General features: G+C 48.2%; 1 protein-coding gene across 1 annotated transcript in view; it reads left to right on the top strand.

Annotated features, from left to right (window-relative positions):
* IGDCC3 (immunoglobulin superfamily DCC subclass member 3) overlaps positions 1-22,257 on the top strand; it is a 101,199-nt gene that overhangs the window by 34,432 nt on the left and 44,510 nt on the right. The gene's annotated exons all lie outside the window — the stretch shown is intronic.

Raw genomic sequence — 22,257 nt, 5'->3', positions numbered from 1 at the left:
GCTTTGTGCACATGTGCGATGGAGCTGCCGTGAGATGTGGGGGGGGAAATTTGTACACCAAACTGTTGCACTTTTGGGGCAGAGAGTGTTTCTGAGCTAGCACACAAGCCCTGCCTGTAAGCTGTCAGCATCACACATCTTTGTAGCCTCTACTAGTTCCTCTCTGAGCAGAAGAAACAGGCCATAAATTTGCTGATTATGTGCATTTAGGCAGAGTAGCTCCCTTAATGGCCTTTACAATGGCTGCAGCCGCCAGTGATGGAGTTTTTGCAGCCCCAGCTTCTAATAGTAGAGGACTGCTTGTTCATGCTGTACATCCTGTTAAATAAATCTGAGCCAGTGGTAACTGATTGCTGATATTAAACTGCAGAGGGAGAGATTGAAAATATTTTCCCTGTCTGCTTGGAAAGCTTTGGAGGGCTTTGTTCAAGTTTAGAGGTTTGTTGTGGTTTTTAAAGATGAGGTAGGAAATACTGTAAGAAATAGACTTGTCTGTTTTTGCCAGTGTTTGAGCTGAGCAGCAAGTAAAAGAAACCTGATTTATATGACATACCAAATAGAGAGCTGCTCATCTGATCCCTCTTTGAAATGCTGCTGAGGAGTGATCAGTGCCTGTCTGCATCAATAATTAGACCTTATAAAGAATTTAGGCTCTGGTGGCACAGGGAGCTGTGGTGGCTGATCACCTGGAAAGGACTTGATTTCCAGGTAAAATCTCTCAGTGTAGTGTTTGAATCTGCTAAGGTTTCAGCTGACCAAAAGGAGCCAGAGAAAATCAACCATCTCTGGAGCCTTCCAGGGCTGCAGTGGAAGGAGAAATGGGGTGGTTTGACATGTCCATTGGGTGTGTCACCTCTGGGGCTGCAAAATGGCCGTGTTCCTCTCAGCCAGCAGTGAGGAGAGGTCGGAGGGGAGAGCCGAAGTGTGGGCTGATGTGGGGCTCCTTACCACAACCCCTTCATCCCCCCTCAGCCTCCCCTGAGGCTCAGCTCTGAGCGTCCTCTCCCTGCTTTGAACCTGAGGAGCCGTCACACCTTAAGGTCAGGCGAGGGGGCCCCGTTAGTGGCTAGGGGGATGTGGAGGGAGCAGGATGTCATTTTGTCATTAGCCAGGCTTCAAAGGCAGGCAGGCACCGGGGAGGGGGGAGAGGAGCTGCGGGGTCAGGGGGGCTGTGAGCCCCTTGCCCAGCCTCCCTGCCGGCCCCTTGCCCAGCCTGCCTCCCAGCCAGCTCACCTGGTGCACAGCTGCTCCAGGAGGAGGGAGCCCAGGGAAAGCAGAGGGATGGAAGAGGCAGTGTGGGGAGAGCCTTTTTCCCCGTAACCTTCCAAATTTGGTGTGCAGGTTTCAGGCTGGGCAGGTCTTTCATGGTGCTGGGATGATGGTGTGAAGCCCTACCTGTGTGAGTGGCTGTTCAAAGCCCCCTTGGAGCACTGCTGCCTAGAATGATTTAGTGGGGTCCTGAACGTCTCTTGGGGACTCTGGAACGTGATTTAGGCTTGCTGGGGATGCTCATGTTGGAGGCTGGTCATAAGGCTCCATGTCCTTGTGTTCATACATGCTGCTTTGGATAGCCTTCAGCTTTCCCGAGTCAGATCCAACCCCAAAAAATTAGCAGAGTGGGTTAAAAATTACAAGATTGCCAAAGGATAAGAAAATTACCCTCATTTTGATGTTCTGTGAATTTGTGCTATGGATGTTTTGAGAATACTTTGGGGTCTCCTCTCAAGGCTTTCCTCTGCAGCCACCGGGGATGCGTTTGTTTATTCCAATAAGCCAAGATCCTCCTGCCAGTCCTCACAAGTGTGGCTGGGGAGGAACTCTGGCCACTGCAAGGCTGGAGATCAAAGCACATGTGTTGGCAATCCTGGGAGGCTTCTGGGATCAGATGGTCTTTGACCTGCCCCTGTGAAATCTGAGGGTCCTGATGCACGGGGCACATCAGGAGCTGATGGGATGAGGGGCAGCAGCTTCAGGAGCAGCTGGGCAGCATGGAGCAGCCAGAGCCAGCAGAAACATGGCACAGCTCTCAAGCTCCTTCCATCCCACGCCTGATCAGGCTTGTGTGCTGGTAATTAGGATGTTTGCTGTCATTTCTATGGGTGCGACAATGCATATTCATCAAATATGTAAATTAACACATTAAGCTATTTGCATAAATCTGGATCCAACAGGATGGTGGAAATGAATTGCTGTGCGAGCAGCTCTGTAAATGATTCCCTGATACACATGTCACACTGGAGTTCTGCACACTCTCTGTGGGTGCTTTGGTGATGCAGAGCAGGGTCCTGCACAGTCTCTATGGGTGATGCAGAGCAGGAACTTGTTTGGGTTAATTAGTGTAAGAAGTCCAGGCATCCTTACCTCTGGAGCAGGATTACAGCTGCATTTACACTGGCAGCCCTCAGGTGGCCTCTCCTCCTGGGCAAGGATGGGTTGGAGGGGTGGGCAGGCGAAAATTTATCCCTGGAAAAAGCAAAGCTGTCCGTGCACTAAATGTGCTGGTGGTCCCCAGTGAACAGGAAGGCACACAGGAAAGTTTGCTTGGCCTTGCTCTGAGCTTTGAGATTCCCAACAAACCCTCAGCACAGCCACTGCCTCCAACACATCTGGTACTACCAAAAGGAAAATACATAAGACCTGTAACCCTTGCCTGCAGTAGCTTAACAATACCTCTGAGTATTGCTTCAAATACATATAATAAGTCTGAACTAATAAAGTAATGAGTTTATGAGCTTTTTAAAGATTTTACTAGATGAACAGAGAGCCTAATAACATGATTCAATTTCTTAGTATAAACAATGTATTTGCTGTGACCTCTTAAAATATTCCTAACTTTAACTGCCGAAAAGGCAGTGTATGATTTATATTTCTGACTGCTGGAAGCTCTGGCTTCCATTATCTGTGTACGCCGCAAATCCAATTATGTAATATCACTGAGATAAGGCGTGTAATGTTTCACATCTAATTGTTCTAACATGCAAATTTTTTCCAACGCTGGTGTATGTTGGATTAAGAGGAAGGCAAGGGCTGTGTTTCCTGGGTGTAGGTTGTGTGGGTGGAATGGTGCTCTCTGCAGGCAGTTGGATGTGTTGACCTGGATGTGTCGTGTGCAAGGTCTCTGAGAACCACAACAGTGATCTCATTTGGGTGAGTGAAGTGTTGGTTAAATGCAACCAAACAGCAGCCCCTTGCCTGAATGGGGAGAACTGTGCATGGCTGCAGAATATTTCACTGATCCAAGCATTGTGACTCATTTTTTCCCCACCTAAGACCCATGCCATGGGGTTTGATTATTCCTATGCTTCAGTATGTGCAGAACAGCTTGTCTACAGCCTCCTTGCTCTCACCAGGGAGCAGCTGTGAAGTCAGGGTGTGGGCTGGATGTAGCCCTGGCAGACAGACTGTGCCTGCTGACAGTCCAGGGCACTTGGTGATTCACTATATGAGATCCAAATTTCACACCCATTTTCTAGGTGGTTTTCATCTGTAGGTAGGAAAGAGACCACAGACCTAAGTTCTGGTCCATCTTGTTAAACAGCAGTTTGTGTGTTTTGCCCCTTAGGTATTACCATCACTGTCTGAACATCCTTGGACACGTGTGTGCTCATCCAAGACTGTGTAGACTTAACTTCAGAGGTGGCTGTGTCCTTGTCCCTTCCCATGATGGGGTCCATCCAGCCTGCACACCCAGGCTGCACACCCAGGCAGGCATGAAGCCAGTCAGGACTAGACAACACTCAGATCTCTCCCCTGTTACTTTCTCAGAATGCAACCAAGGAGCATGTCCTGACATGGGAAGAAGATGGCATGGAAAGAGGGAAATGGATGTCATCTGGGAGACCCAAATTTTTATCCTTGGAATCAGAACAGACACATTAACATTTGCCCACATTTACAGGAGGGCAGGCTTTGATGGCCTTGCTTGTTGATCACAGCACAAAGAAACATGGAGATGTGTCTAAAAACTAGGGTTTTCTAGTAGGATTTATGTTGTCCATGGTGGAGCTGGCTGAGGGAATTTAAAGAAATCATTTTAAGCAAAACATTGGGGTTTTTTGGCCCAATGCACTTGAGCGCATGAACTTGTCCTACACATTGATTGGGAAGTGCAGGCAGAACTTCTCAGCCCCTGCTCTTCCTTTTGGCCCCTCCACTGTCCCTGCCAGGTTTTGGTGCTGCTGTGGTGTTGGTGACATTGTCCAGATACTGGTTCTGGTCCTGGTCCTGGTCCTGGTATTTGGCTCTTCCAAGGAAGTTTTGCACTCACTGTCTTACAGCCACTGGGCATTGTGCTCTGGACATGAATAGGTCCCTTTCAACCTTGTTTTATTCATCATCAGCAAAGCATGAAATTACACTGGAAATGCTAATAGATTTCCTAACAACTTGGTATCTACTTGGGTGAAACAGTTATTTGTTGACTAATTAGTAAGTTAATTGTTTTATATTTTATTGAGGTCAGGTTGCTGTTTTAATGTAGAGGGAGGAGGTGTGGGCTCTTCTAAACAAGATGCTGCTTTAATGAGCAGTTACTAAAGAGTGGGTTAAAGAAGTGTAGGGAAATGGCAATGGTGTCTCCAAAGGAGATATGTGGAGCCAAAGGGATGAGATTTGGGAGCTGGGACAAATCCTGCTGATGTGCTTGGCTTTCTCTGAGACCATTAGCAGAGCAGGCTTCTCAGCTCCCAGAGCTGCTCACAAGCTTTGGGCACACTAATTAAAACCATTCCTGACAAAAAAAAAAAAGTATTTTGCAGAAGGAAAGGAATGACCTCTTCTTCCTGGAGTTTATGATTGAATGTATGAGTAACCTGGCCTGGGGTTTCTGGGGCATGAAGTCTTTTCCCTGGCTTGATTTATGTGATTAAAAAAAAAAAAAATCCTGTTCTCTTCATTAGTCGTTTGCTTTCTCCTTTCTTCCCCCTCCCTGACCCTGTGCTTGTGGCCAGGAAAAGTTTCCTGGATTTAGAAACAATCTTAAAAGATAACCTGTATGTGGATAGAGGCAGTAGCAGATCATTGGGGATAGGCTCCTCCAGGATAGTTAAGCATATTGCTTTGGATATTTTTTCCCCTTCCATGTCCTTCCTGTCCCTTCTTCTAATTAGGGCTTTGTTATAATCACCTGCCTTGGCCACTCCTGTCCTTTCTCAGTTGGAGCAGTCCTGGAGCTGTGATGTGAGTCCATGGGTTTGTGCCCCTTCTCACACGTTCTGATCAGCTTGTCTCCCACGTAGGGAGGGATTTTAAAATGAAGGAGCTCAGAGTAAGATTTGATTTTGAGATTAAATTCTTCCCCTGTGAGGCCCTGGCAGAGGCTGCCCTGAGAAGCTGTGGCTGCCCCATCCCTGGAAATGTTCAGGACCGGCTTGGACAGGGCTTGGAGCCTGGGATAGTGGAAGGTGTCCCTGCCCATAGCAGGAATGTGTTGAGCTTTAAGGTCCCTTCCAACCCAAATCATTCTATGATTTTGTGATTGTTCATAAAGTATTATTCTGTGTTGGGCAGCATCACAGGGAAGACCATGACAAATACTATTGCTTGCAGCCAGCCAGCCTGTCTTCTGCTTGCTCTTCCTCCTTCCACCTGGAAATACAATGTGGAAATACTGCTACCTGTTGATGTATTTGTGTGCTGATAATCCTGTGCTTTTTTAAAAAATTAACTTAAAGTATCTCCACCCTGCTCTGTAGTGTCATCTGTTTTAGCCATACACCTGTAGCAGTTTGGCAGTCCTGGAAATGCAGAGTTACAAGTGAGAGGTCTGGGTCCAGAGGGATGTGCAGGTAAACTACACTGTGCCCAAATTCACCCAGTTTTCTACTCCTCTCCTGCTGTAAAATTAAACTGAAAAAGGCAGGATGGATGCCAGTAGACAAAGCTGGTACCAACTCATTGCAAAAAAATAACCTAAACAACACACCCCGTCTTCATTGCCTTTGTTTTTTTAGTTGCCTTATTTTTCAGTTGCCTGTTTTTGTTTTTGTTTTTTTCTCAAATGACTAGGTAGCTTTTAAGTTTTGGTAATGGTAGTTTTCCTGTGCTGTATCCAATAACCCTCTGCATGGATTACCTGGCAAGAACAATCCTTGGGCAGCCAGGGAAAAGGAGTATTTTTACTGCCTGCATCCAGGCATGACTCCAGTGTTTCATGCCACCACCTGAGCTAGGGTGGGCTGTGAATACAGATCATACCTCTCCTTTCCCTGTTTTCCCCAGGCTTCTCATTGGGAAAAGGGCCTTTGCTTAGAAGCCACCAGGGAAGTGGGTTATAAAAGTTTTATTGGTGAGGCAGAAAGATGTTTCCACTCTTGCTGTTCCTTGGGAAATAAGAGCAGGAAAGACAGATAATGTTTCGTCTCTTTATTAGATTGGGAAATCATCTATAAAGCAGAGGTGTATTTCAAACCAAGCCCCCCACGTCTCTTGTTAATGCCAACTCAGCAGCATCCAGCTGGGTGGATGAAGGGTTTGGATGATGTAGGACTTTGAAGGGATCCTGTTTTAGTGGATGAGAGCCCCAGAGGAGCCAGATTATCTGGTGAGAAGACCAGAGCCACCAGCCTGGGTGCCCTGCACTCAGCCCTTGCAGTTCCTTGCAGCAATGCTGCCAAATGGTAATATTCACCTGTGATAATCTGCAGGCTGGAAAAACTCATCCTTGGGGGAAGCTACCTGCCTGGTGGGTCGAGGAGAGCTTGTGCATGCTCAGGGGTTGTTGGTAGGACACTGAGGGATAGCAGTGAACCGTGAAACGGCCTTAAAAGTGGCAAGTCCAAGTGAAGCTATGCGGCTTAAAATGTTTTATCATGTCGCATGCCAGGGCTATTAGTCCCCTTCTGTGCTTCTGTCAGGCAGCGTGGCAACCAGCAGTGAAGTTTTATCAGATATTAAAACCTGCTTTTGAAATTTCTCCTAGAGCAGAATGCTAAATCAACCTCTTCACAGTGATATTTCTTTTTTTTTTTTGCCTTCTTGTGCTGTTTCCTGCCTGGCAGCTTTACCTTTACTTCCATTTCTCTCTCTCATTTTCCATCAGCTCTATCTGTAACCATTTTGTGTTTTATTGAGCATGAATGAATAGTGATGCCTTTTAGATGAGTGATATTTTCATCTGAAGATGCTTGCTTAATATAGGCCTCCACTCAGCTGTTACCCCAATGGTGCTTTGTGTTTACCAACAGATTATTTCAACTAGCTTGAATTTGGAAGCAAATTTTGCATGGGGAGGTTTTCTCCCCTTCTCCTACCCCAGCAAAAGTTCTGCCTCTCTCCTGGTGGGATATTACAGACCTGGAACAGGCTTCAGAGGCAGTGTGAGCTGTGTAAGGGCTGCAGCTTTGCTCCTGGGGCTGAGTGTAACCTACGCTTACCATATGCTACCACCCTCCCCTTTAGATAAAATGGGGGGGTTCTGCCTCCCTGCAAGTGATAGCAGAGACTGTAATCACTCAAACTGCTGCCATGTGGGTCTCAGTGCATTTGGGAATAAAATTTTCCGTCTGTGGGGAATAGGTTATGAATCCAAAGTCATTAGAAAGGGTCTGGGTTTACCCTTGGTGCTGTAAGCAGGATCTCAGCTGTCAGTGACAGTGATGGATCCCCAAATACCTGCTTGTTGCAAGGCATCACTGCCACCCCCAGAGGTTCCCTGGGCTGTACAACAGCAGCTGGACCTGGGGAGGCTGAAATGTGCCTCAGTTGTTAAAAGTTTAGGTTTTACATGGTCTGAGGTTTGTCACAGCAATTCCCAGGAGGTGTCTGCTGGTTGAGCTCACTCTGGGGAGGTATGTGGTGGTTTTTTGGCACTGATGATAAATGGCACTTACAGGAACTGGGTTCCCATCAGTTCCATGAAGCCAGATGGAGGGCAGAAACAAAATTCTTCCCTGAAGGTTGGTTTTTCTGTTTGCACCCAGATGGAGGGGGCATATCTTTGTGCATTGCTCCAGCCAGAGCTGAGTCCCTTCAGAGAGCTCTGACCTGCATCAGATATGGATCAGCATCCAGATATCCCCAGGGTAGCACCTGGGAACTTTGAGGGGCGCAGTTGTGTTAGGTGCAGGGGAAAAGGAGGGATTGTGTGTCCCCTGGGCTGAAGATGCCCTCTCCAGCATCATTTCCATGCCTTGAGAGCACTGTGCATCTTTAACTCCCAGTGGTTTGTTCTCTTAATCCTCATGCAACAGCTGGCAAGGGAAGAGGCTGGAGCTGAACTCACATCCTTGACAAGGTGCTCAGGCAGCCCTCTGCTGCACCAGCACTGACTCTTCCCTTATGATTCATTGCCAGGCTCTGCAGTACCAGTACCATACTTGTACTACTTGTACTACTTGTCCAGTACCATAGTGCTTAGGGAATTCAGACACTCGTGGCTGCAAATGTTCCTTTGGCACCTGTGTCCCCTGGGGTCCACCCTGCCAAAACCATCGGGGTTGCTGCTAGGGAGAAGCACTGCTGCTGCACCTGGCCCAGAGCGCTCACATCGACACCTCCATCATGCCCTGCTTTGCCTGGACCCCATGCACGGCACTTTCCCAGCCAGTCTGCTCCGTTAGGGCATTACAGGGACACCAGTTAATGAGGCTGGTTCGGAGAGTGTGTTCTGAGTTAATCTGGGCTGTCCCCGCTGCTGCAGAATTTGCATCTGGCCGGGGTTGTGCATCTCTCAGCCGAGCTGCCAGCACTGCATGACAAGGGCAGCGCTTCCAGAAACCCTCGCCAGCAATTTGTGTTGCAGATGAGCCGGGGAGGCTCGCACCGGGCCGGCCCTGCTGAAGTCAGCCCTGGGCTGCGGCTCCCGGGTTCGGGGCGCGCTGCAGCTGCCTCGCACCGCTCTCCTCGCCGCCGCTCACCAGCCGAATTTCTCGCAAGCGGGCCACGCATCTGCATTAATTTAGATGGCTTAATGTGGGGAGATCATCAGCTTGATTTCCCCTGTGGCTCTGGGAGTCAGCTGGGGCTCCGGGGCCTCCCATTAGCGGCCCAGCCCGCTGCCAGATGGCGGGTGATGGCTTGCGGAGGCTCCGGAGCTGACGTGCCCCATTGTGCGAGAACACAAAAGCGAGCCGGGCTGGTTGTTTTTTTCTTACCCCCCTTTCTGCTTTCATTTTCTTTCAGTGCTGTCACCCTCACAGCTAATTCCTGCAGCTCTCTTTATTTATTTATTTGCTTCATGGTGGCGAGGGCTGTGAAGTTGCTGACAGTGTTTTCCATGCGGATGCTCCTGCCTTGCATCATGCAAGTACCTTAAGGACTTTGCTTCTCCTGCCTTTTATTCTCTGCCTGAATATGCATGGGGTGCACAGTCCCATGTGCATGTACACCCTCATGGAACATCCTCTTGGACATTTGGGTCACATAAACAAGTTATTAGGGTATTACAGTGGGTCTCCTGGGGGGCCATTATATGCCATGAGGTTTTGTTAAAATAGATTTAATTGCCTTCCTGAATATTTCAGGTGTTCCAGCAGTTTTTCAGGTCTCTTAACAGTCTGTGCTACAATCCCCTGTTTGTTACAGAGTTTTCATCTCTTTTGTTAATACTGGAGAGGAATCTGTTTTGGGCTGCAAGTGTTTTTTCTGACGAAGATGCACATTTCAGGAGGGAGAGGATGGATGCCTCATACTTGGTACAGGACACACTGAGCATCCCTGCAAGGGCCCCCCTGAAGATCAGGCTTGCAGGGCTTTGGCTCTGATTCCCCCAGTGTGCTGCAAACACAGGGGCAAAGCTCAAGTTCAGAGCTCAAAGTCACTAAAAATGCCCCTCTGCAATCCCTCCTTTCAGGTGCAGTGTTTGACCTCTGCCTGCTCCCTAAAACCCACATCACTTTCGCAGTGCTGCTGCTCCTTGGCATTTATCATCACTCCAGCCCACGCAGCTTTCCACATTCATGTGGGCATCCCAAATTTAAGCTTTAATTGAAATGAAATTTTCTGCTGACAGAGAGCTTAGGTGGCTAAATGATGTTAACCTTGGCACCTGGATGGGGAATGAGTCTGGGAAGCAAATGAGAACAGCACATGCATGAGCAGGGATGGGGACAGAGCAGTCCCAGGCAGTTGCAGGTCTGTCTGGCTGTCCCATCACTGACAGTCTTTGAAGGCTAATGCTGGTATTTAAATTTGAATTGTGTTGCTGCCTGAGTATCCAGCATGCCTTCTACCTCTTCCTCCTTTGGCAGGAGCTGCAATGTCAATGTTGAACTCTTCTCCAAGCACTGTGTGCTGGGTTTCTTTTTCAGCACCTCCTCTTGTCTTTTGTCCATGATGCTGAATTTTGTTGCCAGGGCTTGTTTGGTAGGATGGGTGGAGATCAGTGGAGGGTGTAGGGACTTGGTGCACTTGCAGAGGGCTTAGGTGTGGAAGTCACAGGGGACTCTGTGACTCCTAGTCAGGAACCACTGCTCAGGGAGTCTGGCTGCCTTCCCCCCCCAGCCTGCCCAAGTGAGTTTCAGGGTGCACAAACACAGGAAGAAGCAAACACGTTTAGGTAAAATATTTGCAGATTTTACAGTAGGAAATAACATAAGCTCTTCCAACCTCTTCTCCTCCCAACAAGTTCATAAAGCCCCTCCTTGTAGCCCTTCAAGCTGATAGTTATCCCATCCAGGAGCATCCCATGGGAATGCTCTTCAAAGGCTTCCTAGCCTCACTGCCCTCTCCTCCTGTTACCCAGGGCTTCTTGTTGTATCCTGTGTCCATAAACAGTACCAAAGGTCCTTGCAAAAAGAGGAGAGGCACCACCTGAGGTGACCTGTGTTTGTTTAATCAAGGATAAAAAAGCAAAAAAAAAAAAATTAGAAGCATCTGAAGTATACATCTGAATGCCTTAGCAAAGTGCTCAAAGCTGAAATTTATTTTCACTCGACTGCTCATTTTAAAAATTCCTCACAGAAAGGACTTTGTCTGCGGCAGTGAGATGAATATGCAAAGTTCTGTATGTGGTTGTGACACAGTACAGAGGTTGGGTGATGGCAGATCCCAGTTGTGGCTCTCCCATGTGCGCAGCCAGATTGTTGTTCTACCATATTGAAACCTGCTCTTGTAAACCAGGAACCTCACCCAGCGAGCACAGCCCTGCGTGGTGTGGCTGTAGGTGCAATAAACCAGACAGCCCTGTGATGGCCTGGCAGGAAATCGGTGTGTCCCCTTTTTCTGTCGCTTTGCTTCCTTGGCGTGATGCTCTGGGACGGTTTAGTGCTGGTGCTGCTTTCCCAGGCAGTGTTGTCCCACTGGCACGTGCCGGAAAGGACGCGCCGATCCCAGAGCGGCACCGCAGGCTGATGGCAGCGTCGCCTCCTTGACCCACGACTTTCCTCCTGCCACCTCTTTTCAGTGAGTCCTCAGAGGTAATGAGTTTAATTTGATAAACTGGGCCCAGGATGAGGTGTCACAGTGGGTTTAGAAGATAAGCCTCCCTGCTTCTTATCAACAAGAAGCCAGTCCTCCCTGGAGAACTGTGTTTTCTGGAATGCATCACTGCTCTTCGGGTTCAGTGATGGTCTGATGATAGCAAGGAAGATAAAGATGGTGAGATTGGTGGTTTGTAACTCTGCTATCATTTTCTTCCTCTATGTCACCATCTTCCATCCTTATCTTTAGCCATTCTCTTGTATCCTTACTTGTGTTTGTCTGCCAGGATGGTGATGCGTCTGCCAGTCATATTTAGGATGCTGTGGGGTGCACAGGGAGGAGAAGAGGTTCACTGTGGGGGCAGAGGTGCTTTGAGATAGAGTGGCTTCTTCACATTGAGCTGTCATGAAATGGAAGTTGCCACCTTGTCGTGAGAGTGGATGTCTGGAGGGACCCTGGCTCACAGAGTCCGACCTGTGTCGTCACCCCCATACTGTATCATAAAATCATTGAACCCTAGATTGGGTTGCGTTGGAAGGGACCTTAAAGATCATCTACTTCCATCCTCCTGCCATGGTCAGGAACACCTTCCACCAGACCAGATTGCTCCAACTCCTGTCCAAGCTGGCCTTGAACACTTCCAGGGATGGGGCATCCACAGCTTCTCTGGGCAGCCTGTGCCAGGGCCTCCCCACCCTCACAGGGAGCAATTTATTCCTATCGTATGTTCACAGACGTGTACATATGTGTATACACACTGCTGTGTCTGCTCTGACAGGCGGTGCTGGGGTACAGCCCCAGGTGCACCCATCCCAGCGGAGGCGCAGGAAAGGAGTTAACACTCGCCGGCTCGTGCACAGAAATGCAATCCCCATCTCCTCTGAGCTCCCAGAGAGAAATCGGTGCAAACATCAAACCGCACGTCCTGTACCGTGGGGCCGATCCGCCGGAGCTCTGAACTTTCTCTTTGAGGTGGTAATGGTTTGGCTGGCAGCCAGGAGCGGCAGCCGTGAGCGGAAGGGGGGACTTCCAGAGATAAGCTATTTTCAGCCAACGGGGCTTCTCGCCGCGAAATAAATAGAAAAAAGGACGAGCTCTACGTCTGCGGTCATGTGTCCTGCTTTCATGGATTTGGCCTATTTTCTGAAGAATGGCTGTAATTCAGCTTGAATTTCCCCTGGATTGCTGCCAGCAAAATAGGAAGCTGTTGCTATTGCCAAGAAGTGAACAGGAATTTATATAGTAACTCAGCCACAGGGATGAGATGACAGCTAACGGCTTAGCTGCTGCTAGGAGGAAAAGCAGACCTGGGAGGAACCTGGATTTTCTCAGGATCACAACAGTTCAGTCCTTTCTACAGATTTGACATTATCCCTTTCAATCTGGTCTGGGCAACATCGAAGCACAATATCTGTGCTCAACACCAAGGGATGGGAGCAGAGCAGCTTTCAGCATTTAGAAAAATCACCTGTGTTTGAGTGAAATTCAGAGTTAAAATGAACAGAAAGGAGCTTTAGAGCAGTTTTTTGCAATGCTAACCCTGTGCTCTGCTTGCTCTGGCTCAGTGCTGTGATCCTGTGGTCTCTCCTCTCCCTGTGCACAGGGGATGCTGAGTGTTTCTCTTGCTGTGATGTAAGGCAGCTCCTCTGTGGGAATCCAGCCTTTTGTGATTATTTTTCTATTTAAATAACTTATTTAGTTATCGTGTGCACCATTTCCACTTCTGTTTCATTCCTTAATAAAGAAGGGGAGTAGTTTATCATGCTCGGCAGAGTATGGACGTGGTGAAAGACACACTGTTCTGAAGGATTTAAAGTTAATTTCCGTCGGACAGAGGGACCGTTGTTTGGGGTACTTCCACAGCCGCCTTTCCCCCCTGCTCTGGCTGCCTTGGGTCCACAGGGAGCCTTTGCCTTATGTCTTTGGGAAGCTCTTCCCCCTGCCTGGACCCCATGTGCTGGGAGGTTTGCAAGTCTGTAATGCTTTGGAGTCTGAGGGATACAGCTTGCACTCAGGCCCGCTGTGTGATGGGACACAGCAGAGAGGTGCCTCTGGGTGCCATAGAGCCCATCACCTCTGACTGCCCACTCTATCATGAAAGCCAGAGTCTCCATGCTGTGCTTGGGTTTTTGCCAAGACCTATGAGATACTTTGCTGTATGCACTGCCACCCCTTGGACCACCAGATTCGGAAAAGAGATCATCTTAGAGGCAGTTTCACCTCTTCCAGGCACTCCCCAGCAGCTGCCCAAGGGAATATCTCAATCTGTGCAGCAGGCAGAAGGGGCTGTATCTCAATTTGCCAAGGGCTTGGCCATCCCAGCCGAGCCAGAGCAGTGTGGTGCCTGTGGCTCAGCAGCACTGAGCACTCACTGAGCTCCCTTGCCCAGGCAAAGCTCCCACCTCAGCAGGGCTGACCCTGCTGCAGCAGGAGGAAAATGAAGAGGGAATTGCCAGCACTGGTGCTGTTTGCTGTCAGCCCGATAAAAATGGCACCTTGCCCAAGTCTTCTATAAATCACAGGTTCCATTTGGAAAGGAGATTTCTGTGGTAATTAATGAGCCAGTATAAAGACATTAAATGGAGAATGTGTAGTGATAGAAAGGCTTGTCATTCACTGAGCCATCTTCCCCCATGTGAATAACCACGGGGGAACAAAGGCCAAACTCCTTATAGACTGAAGTGCACTATCTCTGATAGCTGGGAATGAAGTAATTCTCTGAAAATAACAAAGGCGCAGTGAAATACATTAGTAAACTAATTACAAGAGAGCTGGTAAAAACAGATGCTGAAAATTTAAAGCTATTACTGGAATGATTGCTGGCAGAAAAATGGGGGCTGACAACAAAAAATTAAAAAATGCATCTCATTTAAAATTCATTAGCCTGTAAATCAGGACAGCTCCCTGTCTGAAAGCGAGGCTGATGGCATTTCCGTGGGCAGTGGTGATGAAAAGCTTCCTTGCCTTCACCTTTTCGGATTCCACCAGTGCCTCTGGAGATGCCAAAACAAAGTGTGCGCTCGTCTGGGAGCACAAAAAAGCAGGGAAGCTGCTGACTTTGCTCAGGGAGGTCTGAGCAGGGATGTTTCTACTCAGAGGTGTTGTGAGGGCTGCTGAGGATCACACCTCGTGCTCGCTTGGCTCGCTGCCTCTCTGAGCTGATGAAAAGCAGGATTGCTCGTCCATCCGCGCTCGATATTGGAAGGAGTTGGCTGCAAACAAAGTGGTCCAGGGCCAAAACCAGCTGTGTGGGAGCTTCCTCTTTTACTATCTCCATCAATATTTGGGAGAGGGATGGAAAACATCAGTATTGTGTAACAAATCAAAATGGTAACTATGTAATTTGTCTTAATTGTGTGTGTCAGAGTAGGAAAAACACGAGGAGCTCTGGATGGGAATCTGGCATGAGAGACCTGCCTGCTGGCAGCATACTGCACGCTTTGCTCTGCCCTTGTCGAGCCAACCTTTCCCAGAGGCCGGTGGACAGCTTGCCTTTCATTTTCTCATTACTTCAGGGGTCTGCAGGGGCACTTGAGTGGGATAAATCATTGCTGTTTTGCAAATAGAGCGAATGTGTGCTTCAGAGGAAAGTCCTGAAGAAGCCATTGCTGTCAATGCAACAGGAGGGGACATCTGTGATGCTGGAGGGGAGCCCTGCTTTGGGGTGGAGGAGCCTTGTGTGAAGCTGGGGTTTCTTAAGAAGTCACCCCACAAAAATACAGGAGTTCTTTGTGGTGTGTTGTACCTCTGGGCAGGTGTCACAGCAGCCAGTGTTGCCTGGCCAACATCACCCTTGGTGCTGGGGCCCTGTGCAGTTGACAGATAACCCTTTCCTGCACTGCAGAATCACCAGCCCCATGTGCAGTCCGCCCAGGCAAATTAAGAGTTGTTTATGACATTTAATACTCCCCCTTCCCTCCAGCAGCAGGGCAGCAGGACCACAGGTTTGGCTTCACAAATGGTCGCCTCAGGATACACTAAATGCTGTCATGAGCTGGAGAGCAATTTCATCTTGAAAAATTACTGCAATAGAGCTCCCTGATAAAGGTCTCTCCCAGCAATGCCTTCCTCTTCGCCAGCAACTTCTTCTCTCCCTGAAACCAATTTGAGAGCGCTAAAGGGGCTGTTTATTAGTGATCCCCTGCAAAACAAGAGGGTGCTGGAAGATGGATAACCACCCTAGGCTGTCTGCTGTGCTGCTTGGCGTAGCAGGTAACATGATGGGATGCTGCCATGTGCTCTGAGCATGGAGGGAAGTGAGAAATTTGATCCATGGGATTGCCAAGATGCATCTTTCAAAGTGGTTTATAAGGAGCAGCATTGCCTCATTAGTAGAGTGTTCTATTGGTACTCAAGGGAGGGATGATGTTGGATTTTGTTTGTGACCATGAGTGGCACTTAGTGCCTGTCCCTAAGGTGTGAGGGTGCTCAGACAGCCCTGGTTTCTCACTGCACCTCAGAGAGGGTCTCAGTGCCGATGCACAGGGACTCCCTGCTCTTGCTTCCAGGCTGGGATGATTTCTGGCTGCAGCCACATTGTAGCAGGTCTTGGGTCTCAGTAGGCAGCATTTGGGCAGTGCTGCTGCATGAGAGAGAGCATGGCAAATGCTAGCTGCTCTCGAGGGTTTCCTCTGGCGTTGGCAGCTCCCCTGGTGCTCTGTGCTCCCCTAAGTTAAGACGAACAGGGGTGGTGGGCTGTGGAATGTTGAGCACACTCCCTCATGTGCTGTACTGGAACAGTGTGAGAACAATCTCTCTCTAGAGGTGCAGCATTTTGTGAGTTTTATAGAAATTGTGAGATACTGCAGTATAAAACAGTCCTTGGCCCATAGGGCCCCTGTTCATTTCCATGTGTGGTGCAGAGGCTGCATTTATCCAGTCAAAAATCTTTCCTGCTCACAGGAGAGTACCCCTACATCAACACCTGATGGTGGTATGGTTAATTTTCCAATAAGTGAGCTATAATAAATACCATGAATATAGTAAGTTCTCTAGGACTAGAATATGGGTTTGGAGACACTGTGATTGTGCAGAAGAGGTTGGGTGTGCTGGCAATGAGCAGCACATTCAGTCAAGCTCAGGAAGAGGAGTGGAGCTGCAGTGCAGGCATTCAAAGGGTTTCCAGGTGCCACCCTACAGGGACCTTTTCAGGAAGAACCCATCATCCTCCTCACAGTTTGGTTCCCTCGCTTGTGCAGGGCGGGTAGAGCAGCCAGGGGCTCCTGAGGATGTTCCCTCTGACCCCTGCTCTGCATGCAGTGAAGATGTGTTCATTACTTTCACAGGATATTTATCATCCCTAAGCGGAAGCAGCCCCTACAGGGCTCTGTGCTTTTTTCTGCTTCTGAAAGCAGCAAACCCAACAGTAAGTCATGGGTCAGTAGCGTCCATCAGGGCTGTTCATTGCGATGCAGCAGGGAGGTGACCTGAGCTGGATTTGGCTCACAGTCATTTAATCTGTTATGCAAAAAGTTGAGAAGCCACAGTCCCAGACCAGACAAAAATTTGCCTCCTGGTTGACTTGAGTAGCCTCCTGCTACTTGAGTAGCAGATTTCCCCCCTTACTCTTCTTGTAAAATTTATGTTGCATGTTCCCTCCCGTGGGCAGCTGCTGTGTCCCACTGTGAGACATTATCTCTGTTGTCTCCCTTTCATCCCTGTCCCAGGAGCTTGGGACAGGAGAAGAAAACAGGCCAGGTGGAGACTTTGTTGCTCAGCTAGAGAGGTCTGTATGATGTGCTGTCTTCTCAGCCTATTTTAAATTCTTTCAGTCAGCTTTGATTGTGGGTGAAAACAAGAGACATGAGGTTGCAAAATGCAGAGAGAACAGACCCTGCACCGTCCTCCATTCATGCTCTGAGCCATCCTGTTAGCTCCAAGGGAAGAAAACAACAGCCAAAGCAAAAGAGGAATAAGCACCTGTTTGCAAATATTCCAAATAAAAAGTGTTCAGGACTGACCATTTCCCTGTACCTCTGAGCAGACCGAGGTGGGTCATCCTCCCTCTTTTATCTCACCTGGTATTTTGGTTCCTCTTAAATGAACTACATTCCTCTAAAATGTCTTCCTTGCTTCAAACTCTCCTGAGTCTTGCAGCTCATATTCTTTTGAGATCTGAGGCTCAGCATGGACAATAGAGATTTGGGATTTTCCCTGCTATGATTAGTGGACAGGGGCAGAGAGGATTTTCCTCTGTGCTGGGAGAGGCACGGCTGCTCTTTAATATTTCCCTCCCTTTCCAAAGCTGAGAGAAAGGCGATTTTTCTTCCCTTTAGATGTGAGCAAAGGGCCCCGCTCCTGCTACTCCTGGAGAATTAAATAGATAAATGGGCGGCGCTGTTGTTCACGCTTCACTATGCACAAAGCGACTTGCATTCAAAATTGGGCTCATGGCAGTTCAGCAACAGCCTCGCACAAAAGCGTCATTAGACACGCAGGGCCGGCTCGCAGGCGCAGAGGCTGCTCTGCAGCTGGAGTAGCCACTGGGCTGGCCTGCCGTGGGCTTGGTTTTTAGCTTTATAAAAATGCATCTTTAAAAAGTACAGAAAGAAGATTCAGTGTCTTTTTTTCTTAAAGGCTTGGGCAGGCGTTGCTGTTTGAAGGCAGGGGGAAGAGAGGAGAGGATTGGATTGGTGGTGTCCACACGCCCCCCGTCTTTTGTGCCAGCTCCTTCTCATTGGCAAATCCTCCATTTCTATAGTGTGGAGGGGACAAATAAGACCTGAGTCTGCAGAGCCTTTACCTACTGACTTCTTTGAGAATGTTCCCTGGCAGGTTGCTGACTTAGTAGTGAGGGTCTCTTAAGCCAAGAGGGAATTGAAAATTTAATCCCTCTGCTTGCCTTGGCACTGGTGGCTTTCAGGAAAAGCAGTTGGGTACTCCGTGAGCCTCGCAGATTTTGAAGGTTGGTTCTGCTGGAGCTCTCAGTCTGATTTGAGAGTGGTTCATGTTTGGCATTAATTGGCATGGTGTTCCTTGTGTTTTAAAAAACAACCCTGGCTTCTGCTGACCTGAAGAGGAATTCAATTTTATTAGTACATAGAGAAATTGAGTATAAAAATCAGCAGCTCACTGTATATTCAGTATCAGAATAAGCAGTCGTTGGAATTGAGTCAGTCTTGGAAGGGGTCAGCTTGCCTATGGCTTGTTCTCTGCTCTGGGCAAATAATTTGCCTCCCGGATTTCACCTTCCTCAGTTGTAAGGGAGATAATGAAGCCTGCCCTCCTTGGCAGGAGCATCTGGAAGCCCAGGTACTGGAGGCACAGCCCCATAAAACTCTTGTTCCTTATACTGTGTTAGCTGAGGCATTTTAACCACATGCCTCCATTGGAAAAGGTCTGAATTTAACAGGTTGGTGGCAGAAATGTGAAGAAAGGATCCTCACTTGTGTGCTGCTATTTGTGGACTGTGTGGCATCTGTGGTGGTGTGGGTGCTTATTCCTCCCCAGCATCATCTTGTGTCAGAGCCAGCTTGGGTCTCTGTTTCCCCATAAGTAATTTAAAATCAAGAGGCAATTTGATTGCAGAACTAGCTGGCCTTCCCAAATGCTCTCCTAACACCATGTTTGGCACTGAACCTTTCAAGTCTTCCTCCTCTCCTTGTGCCTGCACAATGTTTGTGTTTTAATGATTCTAAAGGCCTGGGATTTGCTTTGACATACCAAGTTAATGTTTTCTTTTTCTATATCAAATCTAGGTCAATCTCTGGCTTAGCACTAATGCTGCACTGAGCAAAAAAGGATTGGCCACTAATGGTTTCAATTTAGTTTTTTATGGAGTAGAGAAAATTTCACTCGATAGCTATTTTCATTTTTATTCCATTGGCCTTTCCACCGGGCCTGTTGGGATGGAGAAAGTGCTTGTGATTTGATTAGAGGAGACCCCAGAATGAGTCCTCCATGAATATGGATGAGGATGAGAGTTGCTGCTCACCTGTGTCCATAGGACATGCCTTCAGGGACTGCATCCCAGTGGGGGTTAAGTGGTGGGCAATCCCAAGCATGGGGGTTTCTATATGGAAGAGCCTTGCCTCTGATCCAGCATCATCCTAGTTGAGGTCCTTAGTTATATAACACAGGGGAAGGGCAGAAGAAGAGTAACTCCTCTGCTTCATGTGTCTGTGTGACTCTAGACAGTCAACATTCAATCTGAATCCAGCCTTGGACAGCATCTTTTGGAGGAGGCTGCTCCATGCCTGCAGCATCAAAGGGCTGCCAGGACCATTCCCTGTCTGCTGTAGGCCCTAATTTTGTCCTTCTGTGCCCTGTGGCAGTTGCTGTGTACCACAGCCAAAATCCAGGTGGGATGATAGCAAAAGCACTGAGGTATCACAGCTTGGAGCATTAATGTGGAGCAATGACTGTGCATGTGATTTATGTTATTTTTATGGCTTGATGACACAAGGAGATGGCAGAGGGAAATTTAATGGGAACAGGGTGGCACTCACCCCTCTGATGATGGTAAAAAAGGCCTGGGGTAGCACCAGTCCCTTCACTGGCACATGGATGCTGCATTGCTGGATGGCAGAGACCGCTGGCAGATGGATTAGTGAGTGCCTCCCCTCTTAGGAGCTCGCGGGTGAATATTGTGATTGCATGTATTTATTTTTAAAATTATTATAGCCATTAGCATAGAAATGAGCTGCAGCTCCCTGGCTGCTGGCCAACCCCACCCGGGCTGACGTGCAGCTCTTCTCCTTGGCGGCTGGAACAAAAGCGCCCGGCTGGTAACGGGGTCCTGCTGCTTGCCACGGGAAGGCAAGTGACAAACAGGAGCAAGCACTCTGCTGCATGAGTTTGTTACAGTCAGTTGGGATATATATAAAAACCTCACATGGGTCAGCAGAGATTTAGCTCCTCCAGGCAATGCCCTGTGAAGCAGTTGAGCTCTTGTCCCTCTCCTCTCCTTCTCCCCAGTGATTTATTCCCAGGCTGAAAACCCAGTAGGCACTCACATTGAAGTTTTGTTGCTGTTTTACAGGAGATGCTCCAAAAGTCTTTTGTCTCTGCAACTGTAAATAAACTCGTAAACCTGTTTTAAAAATAGCATTTTGTAGCTCAGTGCATGAATTTTTAATGCATCTTCTGCAAACCAGCTGGTCTTGGCAAGGGTCACAGTGTTTCCTAGGCATTTAACATAAAACTGTGCTTCAAAGCCACATTATAGTGTCGTTGAAGAGTAATATTTTACTTAACATCCTCATAACTGAATTATTTATAACTTACCATGTTTTATTCATGATAAATATTAATACTGGTGTCTTTAAGAGTAGAGGTTATTGCTGCAGTTTTACCTATAAGAGGTGATATTATTGAAATAAAGGAATGGCGATGAATTCTGTAGCCGGCAGAGCGAAGTCTGTGCTGGGCTGTTCTCATTCACACCTCCCTCTTTTATCAACCCTGTCAACCACCAGAAAACCTCAGTGCTGAGCATCTGTACATTTGAAAGGATTTTTCCTACAGGCATCTGAATCCCTGCTTTTTAAAAAATTTTCTTAGAGAGCTTTGTGTCATTCTCAGTAATTCTTGGATTCATTTCTTAGTGAGGGTCCATAAGCTTTGACTTTGCAAAAATGCTCACCCTGGTCTGGGTCTCCAGCCTTGAAATGTTCTGCAGGCTCCCTTGAGCTCCTCTGCTGCAGGCACCCATGGATCCCCCATCTTTTGAAGCATCCCTTGGTACCTTGGAAGTGGCATCACCTAGTGATGAGAGACCTCCTAGCAGGCTTTGGGCTCCTTTCCGTGTCTGAATGCTCTGAGCCATGATCAGTCTCATTTCAAGGCTAAATCTATATGAATTGGGTAAATTGCCATTGCACTATTGGGCTCCATCCTATAATCCTATACCAGAGAGGATAATTGCATTGGCTTTTATCTTGGGAAAGAGAAATACAATTTTCCGTGATCTTTCACCTTGTGCTGGTGTGTCGCCATCTGGCTGGAACATTGCGCAGCCACTCCCCGGTCTGGCTCCCGACGTGGGGCTGGCTGCCCATCCCACCCTCATACCTACAAAACCTTCCCAACCCTGCAACTGTGCAGGGCTGGGGCTTTGCTCTGTGCTACTCCATCAGCTTAACAAATCTGCCATCAGCGGGTTGAGAGCGGTGGTTGCGGGAGCAGCGCAGGTTAATGCAACACATATTTAATGTATGATTGCTAATGGCCATCTCCCATCTGCCTGAGCCCAACTGCAGTTTGCAGATGAATGATTAAGCTGCCCTGACACATAGGCAGCTTGTTCCTTAACAGACCCACAGTCATTGCACTTGATGCTTGTAAAAGGGGACGAGGTTCTCTTGCTGGGGAGAGGGGTGTCATCGGGCTGGGGCGGCAGAGCAGGGAGTTCTCCTGGAGTTTGTTTTGTATGGTAATGAGAGAGACCTTCCTGTGGATGCAGCACTTTATATGAATCACGAGCTCAATAACCACTGGGATGTTTATTAGCTTTGAATATGTTTATTGCAGAGTCAACAGGCAGCACCTTCCAATTAATTAATAGTAATGATTACGGTATTATTTATGTAGCTCTAACAGCGTGCCAGAGTGTTTCCACACGGTGGTTACAGCTGTGGCTTGCTGGAACAGGCTGGTCTGTATTCACCCTGCGTGGGCATGCTGGGGCTCATCATTTGCTGTCGGGTGGTCCCAGCCCCAAAAGCCTCGTTTTGCTGAGCTCTTGGCAGCTGCTCTTTCTCTTGACTGAATCCTTTTGCTCCCCAACCTGGGGATGTGGCTGTTCCTGCTGCTGTGCTGGAAGGCAGAGTATGCAATGAGCAGGAGCACCTGCAAACAGGTGGAAATCAAGGGCTGTATGTTTCACTAGGGTATTTTGGCATTCTTCTACTGAAGTTATTTAAATAACATGAATTTAGGAGTCAAGCTGTACATATCAGA

This window comes from Camarhynchus parvulus, chromosome 10, assembly GCF_901933205.1.
Source record: "Camarhynchus parvulus chromosome 10, STF_HiC, whole genome shotgun sequence".
Lineage (NCBI taxonomy): Eukaryota > Metazoa > Chordata > Aves > Passeriformes > Thraupidae > Camarhynchus > Camarhynchus parvulus.
This window is presented reverse-complemented; position numbering and strand designations above follow the sequence as displayed.